Genomic DNA, 17,211 nt, shown 5'->3' with positions numbered 1-17,211 from the left:
CATCGTTGCTGCTAACGTTAGCTGTGGCTGCGCTAGCGACCGGGTGCTTTGCGTTTATGTGGCTAAATTTGAGCTGCTTCGGTGGTGAGCAAAGTCCTTTCCACTAAGACACATATCACTCTACCTTTATCAATGGAGCCATTGGAGCGTTTTAGAAACTTTCACATGCTCCTCCATCCTCCCACCTGTCCAGCTACAAGCGTAGCTAACCACACCCACACACAGGGACAGCCAATCAATGTCCACTTCAAGGTAGGACTGGCCGTTGTTTTCCGCCCCTAACAACTCAAGCACAAACATAGATTTCACAATAAAGGTAACTAACTCGCAAACAGAAAAGTAAAGTTAGAGATTAAAAAATAGATTAAGCGATTAAAAAACATAACGCTCTAAAAATGCCATTAAAATTAAAATTGCAATTAACGCGCTAATTTGACACCAATTGTAAATTGTAACCCAATGCTACATAGATTACTACTTCCAGATTCATTATTTGTTTCTGTTTGACATAGCAGACAAGTGCAAATTATAAATTTAAATATAAACACAGCAGTGAGAGCCCAGATATACTTGCAGTTCAGAACGCATACGCAGCATGGCCGCCACACGTATCCTGCCTTCATTTGACGCGGCTACAACAAATCCTGCCTTGAAGTCCTGCCTTGAAGTAGGACCAAGCGTCAAGACTTTTGTATGCCTTCAAGCTTTGCTTTGTGTATTTCCCCGGTGTAGAAATTAAGTACACATAAATATCAGGAAACTGGATTTGTGGCCAAATATTAATGTCCATGGACCACTGGTTCTTCAGGTAACTGTACGGGTCACTGTCAAGTCCAACTGCCTTTAATTTAAGCCAATAATCAGCTGTTATCCCATCTTCGTCACAGTTTCCCCGACTAGTTGCAACTGTTTTTGCCACTGTGGAAGTGACGTTAATGCATACCCTCTATTGTCATTTTCCAGCACTATCCAGTTGTTAAGAGAAATGTTTTTAAAAAAAAGCTAAGCGTGAGGCTGCACACCTCACCCAGGAGAGTTGACTCTGCTCTTTTCCTTTGATTTGTCTGTTGGATATAGCAGTATGAGGCAAAAGTTATGAAACATTAGAGACCTGGCTCCTCCCTCCCTTTCCTTCCAGCGCTCCCCACGAAGACACGCCCCATCATGTGTGTATGTTTGTTGTAGCTTAGGGGGAACCCTGACCCGCTCTGTTTTGGCGCTTTTCCACCAGTACCTACTCGGCTCTACTCATCTCAGCTCGGCCAAGTTTCTTTCCCACTACAATTCCGCATATGGAGCAGACGTAGGAGAGTTGGAGCGAAGCTGCTGTGACGTAATTGATTGTCTGATCTAAACGGAGAAGACAACTACACTAAAGATGTAGAACCTGGAGGAGATGATAGATGTGCTGCTGGGTCTGTGGCTTGTGTTCGATATCAAGTTAAAAAATGAGAGTGAAAGCTTCAAGCGGCAAGGCTTTTTTTTTTTATTTTGTTTGTCTCGGCGCTGCTGAAAAGTCAGCTGGGAGCCGCGAGCAGCTATGAAGTGACGGAGCTCCTGGTAGATCTGGTCGTTCCTTATCGCCCATCTAGATCCCTTTTTAATTCTCTCCTCAGCCACCAGGTTTATGAACATCTGCACCTCAGAGTTGGATCACCAAACAGACTTCTGCTGCCATTGCTGGTCGAATAAAATGAACAAGAACAAGCCGCGAGTCGCTCTTTCGCTGATTTCCACCTGCTGACTCAAACGTCTGACTCCCAACCCCATGACCAATCAGTAGCCTGTAGTGTGATGATGTCAGATACAGCCCGACTCAGCCGCTTAGAACCTCGGCAAAGTAGTTAGGCCGCGTTCAGACTGCCAGCCAATATCCGATTTTTAGCCCATCCAGATTGAAACTGGATGACTCTTTTGAAGTCTGAACATTCCCAAACCGCATGAGATCCGATTTTTGCAAACCAGAAACCACCTCTGGGAGGTAGTTTCATATCGCATTCATATCGCATTTGGGCAGATGCGTCTCAGTCTGAACAGCTCCAAACACTCAGATCGGATTTGATTGTCCGTGACCAGACCCATGCGCCAAACCACCCACCCATTTCGAGTTGTGGAGCTACTCATCCTTACACAGAGAGCATGTACAATCTCTGATGTCACGTCAAAAACTATTATTTGTAGTTTAAGTGTTGCAAATTCACATTACAAATCATGTTTTAATAGCAGAAGAAAAGACTGCATTTCCACGTAGGTGCGGGTCACCGCGTAGGCCTACCCTACGCCGTAGGCCTACCCTACGCCGTAGGCTCTGCGTTGGTGTAACGCGGAACCATAAATCAGCCTTCAGTCGCGCTGAGAGCCTGAACCTGCAGCCCGTCAGCTCATCAGGAGGAGAGGTTAAAGAGCGGGGCTGCCAGTTGTTCATTGCTGGTTCGTTTTGTTAACTCTGAGCTTTGTTGGTTTGTTTGTTAGTTTGCTGGTGGTTTTGTTCTGAACACTTCTCTCCTCTGTCGTGCTCATTTTGCTGGGACGTCGGGTCCCTCCGCCGAGACACAACTTTTGCGGTATGCGTTCATTGTTGTGTCTAAAAATGATGCGCAGAGCCAACCCAATCAGGAACGGTACAGATATTTTGGGATTTTTTTATATATATATATAAAAAAATAAAATTACAAATAAATAAAGGATCCCCATAACCTTTGATCGGGTGGGCAGAACGCATGCAATTACATGACGTCACACAATACACGTGCTGGGTGACGCCAGAGACTTCAATAAATTATATCTGTATAGAGTATCTTTGGTGACGCCTCCGCTCCGACGTCGTTGTTACGGCAACCCGTCAGATCAGTCAATGATGTGGCCCAGTCTGAACAGAGCCAGATGCGATTTGGACACTTGCTAAAAACAGTGTGGACAGTCAGCCCTGAAAATCGGATATGAGAAGGAATCAGATATGAATCAGATTTGCCTGCAGTTTGAACGCGGCCTTACAGAAAAAGTATCTACTCGGCTCGTTAGACCCCTCGTGGGAAAGCGCAAAACCGAGGCGAGTCGAGTCGGGCCGAATAGGTACTAGTGGAAAAGTGCCATGTTTCAAGGTTACTGGGTATAAATAGCAGTTTTATTGGTTTTTTTAAATGGTGTACTCAAGAGATGGGAAAGAGGGGTTCCCGCTTATTGCTTACCCTACCTTTAACTACAAACCAATCAAAACACAGGATCATTAAAGATCATCAGATGACTTCATGATCAAAGATCATATGCTGTGGTTAACGTGTAGTTTATAACAGGTTTATGACTCATTGCGTTGTGTGTGTTTACAAAATATACAAAATATAATTTAATAACTTCACTTTAATAATTAACAGTAACATCAATGAGAACAGACTCTTTGGCCGTATTTTGATGGTGGTTCAAGTGTTTGTTCTGTGTGGCGGATGATGTGCGATGGTTCGGACTACAGTCTCATTGAAGACCAGATTCAGACCTGGTTTAGAGCCACATGTGAACGTTACCATGATGTGAAAAAAGATGTGAAAAGATTTTGTGTCGTTCAACCAGATTTGAGCCGCTTTCGCCTGTAGCGTTTGTTTTGTTTTTTATTTTGGATCCCCATTAGCGGACGCAAAACGCCAACTAGTTTTCCTGGGGTCCATGAAAATTAAAATACATTCATATAAAAGCACAATTATACATATATATATACTCAAATGTAAACACAAAATGTATATCAAACATATATATTAACCATTGTTTTTGTCTGTACCCAAGAATAACCTTTTTAGTTGCTTTTTGAAACTGTCTCTGCTTGTTGCTTTAGTTATGGTATATGGCAACCTGTTCCACTGTGAGATGGCCCTGTACATACAAGTTCTTTTCATTGCATTTGATCTCGGTAATGGAATAGAAATAGCGTGAACGTAGATTATTTGTCTGTGTACTGCTAATGTACAATGTTATTAATACAAATTCATGAGCTTGTCAGTTTGCAGAAATGTATAATCATGAAGAACATACTTTTGAATTAAATACCCAAACCAGCCTGAACAGACTAAAGCCCTAGATACCTTTGCTGCAATCAATCGCATGACAGACAAACTCTGTTCTCCGACCTCTGCTCAGCCCTTGAAGAAGGCAGCTCATTTATCTAAGTAAAGTCACGGCAGAATGACACGTCAGCGCAGTCGGCTCTCACCAGGATCCTCGCTGGCTCTGAGCAACAACGAGAGCTAATGCTTTTCTACATGAGCATGGATGAGGCGAACACACAGGTGCAGTAGCGTACTAAGAACTCCTTAAAGGAAACATCCCACCCCTCTGAAAGGAGGGCCATTAATGGTTAGCCATCAGTGGCCACGGTTACATGATGTTTTTTAATTCTGAATTAATTATTCCGAATTAAATAATTCATTAAACTATTTTCCTTCGAGTTTACACGGAAATAGTAATTCCTCTATTATTCTATTCGGATTTAAAAACCAGCCACTTACTTCGGAATTAAGTCTAATTCGGAATGGCCATTTTCATTAGGTGTTTACATGGTCATAACTCATTTTAAATCGGATTTAATTTTAATTCTGAATTAAAGAGGAATTAAACTTAACATGTAAATGCACTCAGTCTGAGAGTGCAGCATCTGCCTAGCCACGCAGATCTCCATGTGTAGGAAACAGGTGAGAACGGCGGGCTCTTGGAAGCGTGTCCCTGCAGACTGCAGCAGCAGCCCTCAGCCAGCGTTTACCTTTCAGCAGTGTCAGCATCTCTGCCAGAGAGGCAAACAACAGTTTTCAGAAAGCTGCAAGGCTCTCAGCAATCTGAAAGAGACTCATCTCAACCTGCTTCAGACCAGACAGACCACAGCAATGATCAAGTTGAGAATAAGTTGATTTCCTCTCCAGCAGCGAAGGCCCGTCTTTGTGGCTGAACCCTGAGTCCTCCAGGGCTGAACAAGGCGCCCATTGATCGATGGGGCTTTAAACTCATTGGATGCTAGATGTCCATCCCTCCCCAGTGACTTTCCCCTGAACCTGAAGCACTCCCGTGACTAGGCCTGTGTTGAAAAAAATCGATTTTCCAATTCTAAATCGATTCTCATATTAATTCCTAAAAATCGATTTGTATGTCTAAAGATCGATTTTTCATTATTACATTTTTGCCCGTGAACTTTAATCCCAGTAGTCACGTCATTTATTTCACACATGCGCGTGGTGTGAAACTATCAAACAATAAACATGGCGTTAAAGAGTAGCTGCAGCGTTAACAAAGCGCTGGTTTTGAAAACTCCTGAAAGGCTTCAAAATTTGCTTAAAAATCTTTTTTTTTTTTTGAGAAAATGCTCCAAAAGGGATCACTAAAAGCCGGGGGTAGGCCTGGGACGATAACAAATTTTGCTGGACGATATATTGTCCCACAAATTATTGACGATAAACAATATTATTGTCGACATTGTCGAGACCAAAATAAGCACTTATGTAATGTTAATATATCATAATAATGCAAGTACACCCTTTCAAATGTAATAATTAAACCTTTATTTGACATTGTAGAACTTTTAAATATGCAAAACAAATAAAACAAGCAAACGGGGGGTTCGAGCCTTCGTGCCCCCAAGTGCAGACCGTCGGGACGCCCAGTCGCGACGTGCGGGACCCGCCCGGGGACCTCCGCACCCCTCGCAGAAACCGCCACCTCCCCAAACAGCAGCTGAGGCGGACACACGCTCCCATCCACTTGGGGATCTTGGCGGCGGACGCGTGGGGTGACGGAGCTCCGGCTCGTCCCCTCGCTGCGCCGCCGCGCCCGGCAATCACCCGAGCACTGAGCCGCGGGCTGGAGGGAGAGAGACGGCCGGCCTCCGGGCCGCCACCGCCCCTCTCCTCTCCACCCGTGCTCTCCTTTTTTTTTCACCTACGACCTCAGATCAGACGAGACAACCCGCTGAATTTAGCATATTACTAAGCGGAGGAAAAGAAACTGGGGTCAGCGCAGTCTGCCATGGGGATTCAACCCGAGGCTCCGCCTCCCCCCACAGATACAAAGAGTCTGAATGATTGACAAGATGGTTCACTCCGTTCATTTTTTTCCGCTAAGGAACAAACGCGCCCAGGTGCTAAGACCGATGCACAGAGTGAGCCCTCTTGTCATCCAGTTTGGAGGCCGGAGACGAAGAAAACAAATATGCGTGCATATGGCCATTTATCGAGGCCGGAAAAATTATCGAGTCAATTTTCATTTATCGTGCGATTAATTGATTTATTGATTATTTATGCGCTTCCCTGCATAAATTGTCTATAGTTCATTACTTTATATACTGTCTTTGGGTTACATTTGCATAAAATGCTAAAAACCAAATTCTCAAAAATTAAAAACCGAAAAACACCGAAAAGTGCAGATGCTGCACTTTTTAAACGCAAATTTAAACGGAATGAGGGAAAAAATCAAAGCGATTTCATCCGGCCTCTGTTTGCTGCCCTGGGTCTGACCTTTGGTAATTCTGCCCAACGATGTTTCTGAAAGCAGTTATATCAGCATTCTGGGAGGTGATTGGTCCTTACAGCATCATTAGCTGCCAATACTTGCTGTTGAAACTTGCAATATAATACTAGTATTATTATGTTGCATAATAAAACTGTTTAATAAAAAACTGTTTAATAACACTAACCCAAATCGGAATCGAATCGATTTTTGACATTTGAATCGATACCCAGCCCTACCCGTGATCCTGGACAGGATGAGGCAGTGACATTTTGTGAAACATAAAAGAATTCAAAACAACAAACAATATTCAGGAAGCAGCAACGAAGGAAGACAAGACGTCAGATCACCATAGATGAAGACTCTTTCACCCCCCCCCCACCCCCCCCCCCAACGAGAAGGTGCTGAATCACCCTTTCTGCAGTGTGTGTGTGTGTGTGTGTGTGTGTGTGTGTGTGTGTGTGTGTGCGTGCGTGCGTGCGTGCGTGCGTGCGTGCGTGCGTGCGTGCGTGCGTGCGTGCGTGCGTGCGTGTGTGTGTGTGTGTGTGTCTGTCTCTGCCCAGACATTGCAACAGAACAAAGTCCCAAAAAGAAAAATACAAGGAAACAAGAGAAAAACAAACTGAAGATCTTCAAAGAAACCGGTTCAGACAAGAGCGAGAGCCCATTTGACTCCAAACGTTTTCTCTTCAAGAATATGTTTGGTCTCTAACAGACTAAGACCTGCTCACTCCAGAGCTATGACAATGATGTCATGTGTTCCTGAGCCAGAAACCAGCAGAACCGCCTGACGATTACAACCATCCAACACCAACGCTGGTCTTTTCCCTGCACACAGAGATTTCTCCAGATTCCCCAAATCTTGTAAGGATACATGTGATCGACTGAGATATTCAATGTCTTTGCAATTTCACACTGATGACGAGTATTTGTAATAGAAACAACCCCCCCCCCCCCCCCCCCCCCACGAAAAAAAATGTGTCTGTGTCTGAGCTAGTGATCCACAACCCGGGGACCTGTCATCCGCAGAAGTACTCAGATTACTCTGCAGCGTTGGACGGGAGGCTGAGCCCAGAGAACCGGTGGCCTGCTCTGCGGCATGGTGGGCGAAGAATCACTGCATTTCCAAAATGAAAAGGTGAAAGGGAATGATTGTGGTTTCTACGAGGAGCAGGAACAAGTCAAACACTATTTCCATCAGTGAGCTGAACTTAACTGAGCTGATCTGACATAGTCGGTGGCAGAAAAAACGGAAAAGTCAACCTTTGTAAGTCTGTCGGAGACAAGAAGCATCTGGATGTTTGAGTGGTTCAGTCATATACTGCATACAGAGCTGTAGTTTGTTTACTTGTGGCCAGATGCATCATTTCTTATGATAAATGATTTATACCTATATTAAAGAAACAACAACATACTTTTAGCACTATTGTGGCAAACAAGTGACTCAGAGAAACATAATTTGCGGTATTTCTTTGCCACCACGAAACCCCATGAGCTCGTCACAGCCGATCAATAACTCCATCCCCCGACTCACATTTCCAGTCAAACTAGTGAGAGGTGTCTTTTAAAGCTTTTCAATTATGCAACTGTGCTCCCTGGATTCACATAAAGAGTGATATCTCCTGCTGCTGGACACTTTAGCAGGATGCTGAGGACTATTGAGCATCAGAAAAAGAGAAAGGAAATCAATCACTGGCACTGAAATGTTACCAAACACCAAGAATGATCCCCAGCCTCTTACTGACAGGATGATCTGTCAACGCAACAAGGCATTTCTGCACGTACCATGGAGAACAGCTTTGTGATCCGAGCCGCTGTAAAGGGCTCCATCTGCACTGCAGACAACAGTAGCAGGCAGCTAGCCGTCGGCGAGCAACCGCGACACGGGAGGACAGCAGGGCTGCAAGACGCAAACGCTCGCCATCGTCACACAAGCTGCCTCCGATCCAAACGCTAAGAAAGCCCTTTCACTGCCAGGACTCTCGCTTTCCATCTCCTCTCAGTATCGCACCTCCCAAATGTGTGCCTAAGCAAAAATAAAAAAACAACATGGCTCTCTGCTGGTTCCTTTACAGTGGGCTGGCAGAATCTGGCAGCCCATATCTGGAGGAGAGAGCTGAAACACATACAGCCCGGGCTGCTCGGTGGGAGCAGAGAGTGGGAGAGTGTGGGAGGACGTGAAAACCTGCATGAGAAGGAGGAAGAAATAAGAATTCAAGACTACTTCGGTCACTGATGCTGTTTCTCAGCTGAACCAACATCGGAGAAGAGAGAGAGTTGTGCAGCAGTTCGGCCTCTCAGCGACTTCACAAGCTCTCAGTCTCAACTGATGTGAACCCCTGCTCCGTCCAACCTTTTCTCCTCTAACCTCAGCCACAGAGCTCCACCCGGGGGGCCGGTTTGTTGCACGTGACCCAGTCCAGACACACATGCATGTCTGAGCTGGATCTGAATCTTTGGTTTACTTGTGTTTGTTCAACCTGCATCTGATGTCCCTATAGTACGGAAGTGGACTAACAACTAACAAAGTGCTATTTGTTGAGATACGGGTCAGAAGAAATCCATCAATCGATTCCTCCACTTTCCATTTTCCACAAAGCAACACCAGCCGTTTGCTGGTTCCAGCTCGTCTAATACCATCAGTGTACAGCTTGTGGCCAGGGCTGCTGGCTGTGTCCTGCCCCAGCAACTCACACGGACTGAGGTCCCGACTCTGGACCTCCACCAAGTCCTTCCAACACCTCGGCTCTTTTATGTTTCCATCCTTCTGGTGAAGGTGAGCTGGTGTGCCTCAGACTACGGTCCTGTCACGACCGGGTTCCAGCCAAGCTTGAGACAGAGGGTCTTACGTTTGCCTCCAGGTGACTTAGTTTACCAAGGAGTTCTGGGTCTGCTCGATGGCTGAGAGATGCCCAGGTCTCGTGGCTGCAAAAAAATACTGTCTTGAACGCTTTCCACTTGTGAAAAGTCTTTCGCACAATAGAACATCAAACTATTTTGACAAGGTTCTGTAACAGTTTACTGCTTGATGTGTAACAACAATCGCTTCTCAAGGACCACTTGTGTGTGTTATATCTTTCCCTCATGGCATTGTGTTAATACAGAGCTAAATGCTCCAGACCAGCAAACAGACAAAATGTCTGCTCTCACAGAAAACTGCACACCTGCTGATTATCGCTTCATCAAAGGCACCGTACTGCTTCAAAAGATCCCCTGAGCATATTAGCAGCATTTGCTCCTTCAATCTGACCCAAACTTGTCCCAGGAAGGAGTAACGATGATAAAGATCCTCTATCGGCAGTCAGTGTAACAGACACCAGCGGTCACAGCGTCCTCAGGGACACCTGCAGCCCTGCAGGCGTGATGGAGCACCGGTGTGTTTCCTCGTGTCCAGGGATGAACAGGAGGAAGCAGTGGCTCCCTGAAACCCAGAAGCAGGTGAGACCGAGTCCCGCTGGGAGATTCACAAGCTGCAACAAATGAAGACAGAATGCTTGCCGGTGCCGTCCACCGGTCTGCAGGTCTGCTCTCAGGTTTGCCCACCCGGGCGCACTATAGTCTCCCTACGGTTTTGAACTGCGGAGGTTAAGAGACTTTTCTCTGCAGAGTAATTTATCATCAGCATACAAGACATCCGGATCCTGTAAAGATGCATCCACATCTATGTCTACATGAGGCTTCCTGTAATCAGGTTAATCATCTGATTATCACAATCCTCTAAAGATCAAAAGATATTAGCAGATTAGTTCAGATTGCTGCAGATCCAGAATGACTTATTTATCTTATTTATTTTAATACATAGCCTACAGTGCATCCACCTGTGTCTTCTGGGTGCAGACAGAGTGATCTAAAATCTCCTCACGTCCACTCTCACCTTAGATGAGGGCAACTTTTCCCGCCAAGGACAAAACTTCCCTGAGGTTTGTGCAGGCTGTGATGCGTGCTGCGGGTTGCAGGTCGTGTGTGCGTGTGCGGGGGAGCGGGGGAGCGTTGCTCCGGCCGGCCCGGGGTCCGACAGACAGGTGCTGCAGAGCCAGCAGCAGAACCTGTCGTGACGAGGATGCAGTCCTGCAGTCCTGCAGCTCTTCGCCCTGCATGGACAAGTTGCACGCCTCCCACATGAATCTGGCAGCACGACCGCTGAGAGCCGGCCCGGACCTGAATATCCACGAGGGAGGGGGTGGAAGTCAAGGACATCCACTCACCTGGCGGTGTCTCACCCGGCAGGGAGGCTGAGACGCTGTTGCATCGCGGTCTGCACTGCGGAGCGCCTCTCTCCGCGGCGCTGCGGGGACGGGGGGGGGGGGGGGTGCTGGTGAGGGAGGAGGGAGGGAGGGAGGCGGGGGTCCCTCTGTTTCCTGGCAGTTGTTAAAAAAGACGTGATGCCCTAAAATAGACAGGTCCTCGCTATAATGTTACTGCAAGGAAACTCTGTCCCTCTGATCCTCTCTCCCGTGCAGCCTTCTCTCCTCCTCCTCCTCCTCCTCCTCCTCATCCTCTCAGTCTGCTCGGGCATGCCCAGTCTCTCCCTCTCCAACAGCACCCCAGAGGCAGTAGTGGAAATACTCACATCCTTCAGCTCAGTGGATTAACACTCAAACAAAAATAGTCAGCGTACAGCTTTTTTAAAGGGGACTTATTATGAAAAACACGTTTTTTCTTGCTTTAACATATATAAAGTGGTCTCCCCTGAGCCTGCCAACTCAGAGAAGGAGGAAAGCAACCAAATTCTGCAGTGTCTGTACAGCCGCCCGGATGAGCCGTCCAGTGTGATGTGGCTTCTGCGAGCCGTTCAGATTCTGCTCCCTTTCGTTACCCGAAAATGCGATTTACATCGGTTGGCCTCCGATGTGTGAAACCACGGCCACAACTAACTCTGCCGGCCGGAGCTTCTGCCATTTTTTCGTAGCGGTGTATCTTGTCATTCAGGCAGCCAATCAGCACATGCCTCATTATCATAGCCCCGCCCACTCAGAATCCCACATAGATAATGAGGTTAAAGACTGGGAAGATAAAGACATGGCTCAGAGGCTGAGTTTCTAATTTATTTAGCAAAAACAATCAAAAGCTTGTTTTTAAGACATTCAAGGCCTGTTTAAAATATTCGATGCCATAATAGGTCCCCTTTAAATCAGGGGTAGGCAACCCTGGTCCTCGAGTGCCACTGCCACCTGCATGTCTTAGATGCTACCCTGCTTTAACACACCTGATTCTAATTAATCATCGTCATCAGCTTGTCATCCAGGGCAGCACAATTCTGTTGATGACACAGGTACTTTTATCACAGTGTGCTGAAGCAGGGTAGCATCCAAGACATGCAGGACAGTGGCACTCAAGGGCCAGGGTTGCCTACCCCTGCTTTAAATACTTGGGTTTAATATATAAAGGTTCTATCTGGTTCTACAGATTTTAGGTTAAATATCCTCCAATAAATAACATGAAATAAGACATTTAGAGTGGCAAGTCTTTGTTTATGCCCTCTGACCTAAATGTGATCTCACCACAGCGCTTCAGCCAGACCACGGCAGCAACTTTTCAATTCTATTCAATTCAATTCAATTTTATTTATATAGCGTCTATTACAACAGAAGTTGTCTCTAGGATCTTTCCAGAGACCCAGAACATGACCCTGAGCAATTATTACATAAACAATGGCAGGTAAAAACTCGCCTAGTGGGAGAAAAACCTTAAGCCAAACAGTGGCAAGAAGAAACCTGGACCAGGACCTGGATCATAAGGGGGGGACCTCCTCCTCCGTCCACCAGATTTCGGGCTCCAGCTGTTGGACAAACGGCCTCAAACCTGGCAAATACTCTGCTATCGCAGGTCGTAGCAGCAAAACAACCCCCAACCATTAACCATCCACCGGTGTTGGCTCTGATTTTCTCCATCTGTGCTTCTGTGTATTATCCAGACACACCCGCTTGGATCTTATCAGTCCAAAGGACTTTTATAAGTCTTCTGGTTTGACCAAACTTTGCCTTTGAACTTTGAACCAAGCAAAGCTAAGGCACCAGTTCTTTTCACATGCATCTCCAGATCACTTAGGATCACTGGGAAATTACATTTTTGAGTTTAGGATATTATAGGAGGCTAGTTTGATTATGCCTTGATCGTTGTTTATTCATTGTTTGTGTTGTATTTTTTTTTTTATTAAAAAAAATATTTATTTATTTTTTGTTATTATTTTGTTTTTTTCTTTCTTTTCTTATTTTATTTTAATTTTCATATTTTCTATGGCATATGATATGATATTGTGAGGAAGGGACAGGACTAAATAAGCGTTCTGCTTCCTCCTGTTCCCTCTCCAACACATTATTTTGCTGTTGTTCTTTATTTCTGGATGAGACTGTTAAATTGTTTAGCTTTTTTTGATATTTTGACGCTTTTAATTTGATGGTGATTTGTTGTTGTTCGAGATAAAGCCAACAACAAACAATAAACAATAAATAAAATTTGCTGTAAATGTGTGCGCAGCAGGAAGTGCATTTCCACAGAAATCTCCGGGATGCTGTGACTGCACCCAGCGTTCATGCTTGTCTAGACCGTCGCCCTCACTTCCTGCCAGTAGCATTAATGCTAATGTTCTGTGCACTGGTCTGAGAAGCATGTAGATGGCAGCTATTACATTCATTGTAATTCCTGCGGTGATGCAGGTCGGGTTTGGTCCACTAGTTCTGCAGTCCGAGTTCTGACAGGAAAATGAATAATTAATGAATATCTGCTACTAGGAGGCTTTTCAGCAGCATTTAGTATCTGTTGGTATCTTCCAAATCTGTCAGATTTTGTACATCATGTAACCAATTTATGCTCTAAAAAGCCACAAAAAAAGAGAAAAGAAAAGAACACCTCTGAAAAAACTGCAACTGACTCTTGATTTCAGAACGAAGATACTTTTCCTTTCCGTGCATTTGTTGAACAGTTTCTGTTCAATTCCATTAAAGGTTTTTGGAAGTTAACCATTGCGACGAGAAGAAAGTGAGAGACTGAACATAGACACATGGGAGGCCGCAAGAGATGCAAACATGGACTTTAATAATGAACGGAGTGTGAGCAGATGGGGGGGCGGACTCAGGCATGAACCAAGGAGGGACTGACGAGGAATTAAGAGAAACGGGACTATAAATACATCCAGATCTAATTAAAGAACAAGACACAAATGAGGGCAAATTGTAGCGGGAAAGAGAGGCTGAAAAACAGCACACAAAGAAAGAGATTAGACTAATGCTGTAAACTGGAAGACTGTTGAATATTTATCTAATTTCCTAAACGTGTCTTTTTTCCACTTCTTTCTCCTTCTTCTTCATCAACCTCAGCAAAACAGCTCCAAGGATGTTTCAGTTGCTAAATAGCACCTGAAAGAGCGGGGGCTATGAGCTGGAAGCACCTGTGACTTCTTTAAAGTAGTCCTCTCAGTATCTGCACCGTGCAGTCGGGGCAAAACGCATCAATCTCACTTTGCAAACTGAATTGCAATTAAATGTACATGTTTTCCTTTAATATCAAACAATAAAATGCTGTGGAATAACAATATTTGAAAAAAAAAAGAGTAACGAGGGATTTTGAGGATTGTAGTCACCTTTTTCCGTCCTCGGTTCCTCTGCTCACTTCACAACTGGAAAGAACAAGGAAGTACGGGAAGGAATGTCACCGTTTTTTTGGGTTTATGTAATGGTGTTGGGTTTCCACAGTTTTTGTATTTACGTCCTGTTTTATTTTGAAATCCCATATCCTTGTGTTTAAATCATGTCTTAACTTCCCTTGGTCCCATCGGCCCTGATCGTGTGCACATGTGTCCATGCTTCCGTTGCTCCTCTCTGCTGGTCTGTACTGTTCCTACTTCCATGTGTCACGTCAGGTTTTTGGATTTCTGGTCATGTTTTAAGTTCATTTTTGCAATTCTGCTCAGCAGCGCTTTGGTTTTTTTAGGAAAATAAATTTCTTTTTTTTTGAACTCCTGCTGCCTTGCTCTGCTGCATCTGGGTCAAAAATGGTAAAAATGCTGAGAAGACTGGAGTCAGCTGCCACCAAAACATTATTGGTAATTCCTAAAAGAGCAGTTTCTCCGTCCCTCTGTGGCCTCGCTGCTCCAATACTGACGAGACAGGAAGTGGTCTCATCAGCACGGGTTGATAAGTCTGTTCCTCTTCGTTCATGCAGGTTGTTTACACAGTTTTAGTCCACCTGTTCTGAGTCATGCTGAGGAGGAGACATTTACAGGTTCAGTGTAACTGCGTGCGTTGTCCAGCAGAGGGCCACGTACGTTAGATTATCCACTCTGTCAACCTCACAAATCTGAACTAGACCCATACAGTGGTGGAGCTAGACTTTTGACCTTGGGGTGGCCAGAGGGGGCCAAGGCTATTCCAGGGCGTCCACAGACTATGACAATGAATTAGTTTCTCCAACAATCAATTGCAATCAGAGTCTCTAAATGTTGTAAATGTATTAAGCACAGGAGGTGAGATTTGTGTATCTATAAATTTAAGTTTACTCACACTGTACAAAATGTAAAAAAACAAAAAAAAAACTTTGCAACAATTTTTTAACAAAAATGGTAAATGCACACACACACACCTACACCTTTCAGTTACTCTCTCACACACACACACACACACACACACACACACACACACACACACACACACACACACACACACACACACACACACACACACACACACAGTTACTCACACACTCAGTTCCTCACTGACGCTCAGTTACTCACTCACAAACAGAAACACGTAAATATAAGCGGCAACCCGAATTAAAAGTAGAGCGGCCGTTGTAAACTGAGAGTGGTGATCTGTAGACGCCATGAGATGTAACGTTAACGTTAGCTTGGTACCCATGGCTTGTAGCAAAAGGATCTCCTATCTGAACACAAAAGTGATTTTAAAAAGTGACTGAGGACTTCACTGTCCATCAAGGATATGTATCCTTTTCCTCCTCTTCCTCTTTTTATTTTGTCGATTGCTTAACCGTTTTTAAGTTCAAATTTGGCTCCAGGCACTCCAGCAAAGATAACGTCTGACACTAATTCAAATCTTCCTCTTCTGTGGCAATTCTTCTTCTTCTCCTAATAAGGTGGATTACAACTCTTTGTGGTACATAGCGCCAACTACTGTACAGGAGGGACATAGCAGTCAGGAGTCATGATTTCAAAACGCAACTGGCTCCTTTGGACAAGATGTGCGCGGTGCCCTGATATGTCAGTCATCTGTGGTGGCACTTGGGGGGGCCAATCAGATTTCAGGGGGGTCCAGTGCTACCCCGGCCTCCCCTCTAGCTCTGCCTCTGACCCTATACTTATGGACTTTTTTATGATTTCTTTTTCTTTTTTTAATAACTCATGGATTGGATGAAACATTTACAAATGATGAGATCTTTTCATTTGAAAACATTTTCTGTTTAATATAAGTATGGGGTTATGATGTAAACATATACTACATAGATTCTTTTAAAAAAGCAGGAAGGGTAGCATGGTACTCTGAAGTTATTATGATTTATTTATCTTAAATGCTGCATATGTGGAATGCTGCAAATACATTTTAGCTGATTGACAAGAACTTGTCCGGTCACTCGAACCATGTCCAGTACTTTTCCAGATGTTTCATACAGTGTCCACAGACACTGTTATGTAAATCTGCTGCTCATGTACACTTGAGCTGGTGGCTCACTGTGGCAAAGATCACATTGATAAGGAAATGCAGTCTCATTGCTGATAAGAAAGTTCCACCAACAGACCGCCAGGTAAACAGCCACTGTGTGTGTGTGTGTGTGTGTGTGTGTGTGTGTGTGTGTGTGTGTGTTGGACTATCTTCAATGAAAATATTCCTTTATATCTTGAATTATTTAAGAAGAAATTAAATGCACATTGCAGTTAACTAAAGTCTTTAGCTGTTAAGCTTCATGCAAACAAATGCCCCAAAGTTAAATATGGAAATTAGGAACGTTTTACTTTTTGAGCCAGAAAAAATGTTATATCCAGTCACTATTTAGCATATTTGCTCTAAAAGAACACATAGCACTCGGGTTTTTGTTATTTTGTCCAAAAACAGCACAGGACTAAACATTTGCACCAATATTTGCAACACCTCACACCCCACAAGGAAAAGACAAACCGAAAGAAATCATAAAAGGTTAATGAATTAAAGCGGTCCGATGCGTAACACGTGAATACATCCTGGTTCCCAAAAACTATTTTTAGAGCAGCTATATCAAAATGACTTATTTATTTACTGTATTTACTTATTAACTGTAGCCTTGGCCACTTTAAACCAAAACTGCTGAGAGCAGCAAAACATAGCCTTTGCCCGACAAGTGTACAGACTGGTACTCTGCCCCAAAAAGATTAACACCGACCGTAACAATGATTTTGTCTACTAGAATTGTAAAAATGAATCATCCTATGTGCCTTAAAATCCTCATGCTTCCTTTGTTTCATTGTCATTCTTCATCCAAACACCTCATGTAGGTTCTGACCGCTTTGCATGCAATTGTTAAATTAAATCTACTGAAATCTGGATCATCTCTCAAGTTACTGGTTTCAGTTTGAGTTTCAGTCTGAATATTCACTTAGTTGGAAAGAACACATTAAAGAGCGTTTAATAGGTTTTTCCACAACAATTAATATAAAAGTGCATTTTTTTCTCATGGGAAGTCTCCCGTGTCCACGCCACCGTCAAACCCCGCCCCTCAGCCTCCCAGCGTGCAGGGGGTTCAATCAATGGC

This window comes from Cololabis saira, chromosome 19, assembly GCF_033807715.1.
Source record: "Cololabis saira isolate AMF1-May2022 chromosome 19, fColSai1.1, whole genome shotgun sequence".
Classification (NCBI taxonomy): Eukaryota; Metazoa; Chordata; class Actinopteri; order Beloniformes; family Belonidae; genus Cololabis; species Cololabis saira.
The sequence above is the reverse complement of the archived record's forward strand: the minus strand, read 5'-3'. Positions refer to the sequence as shown.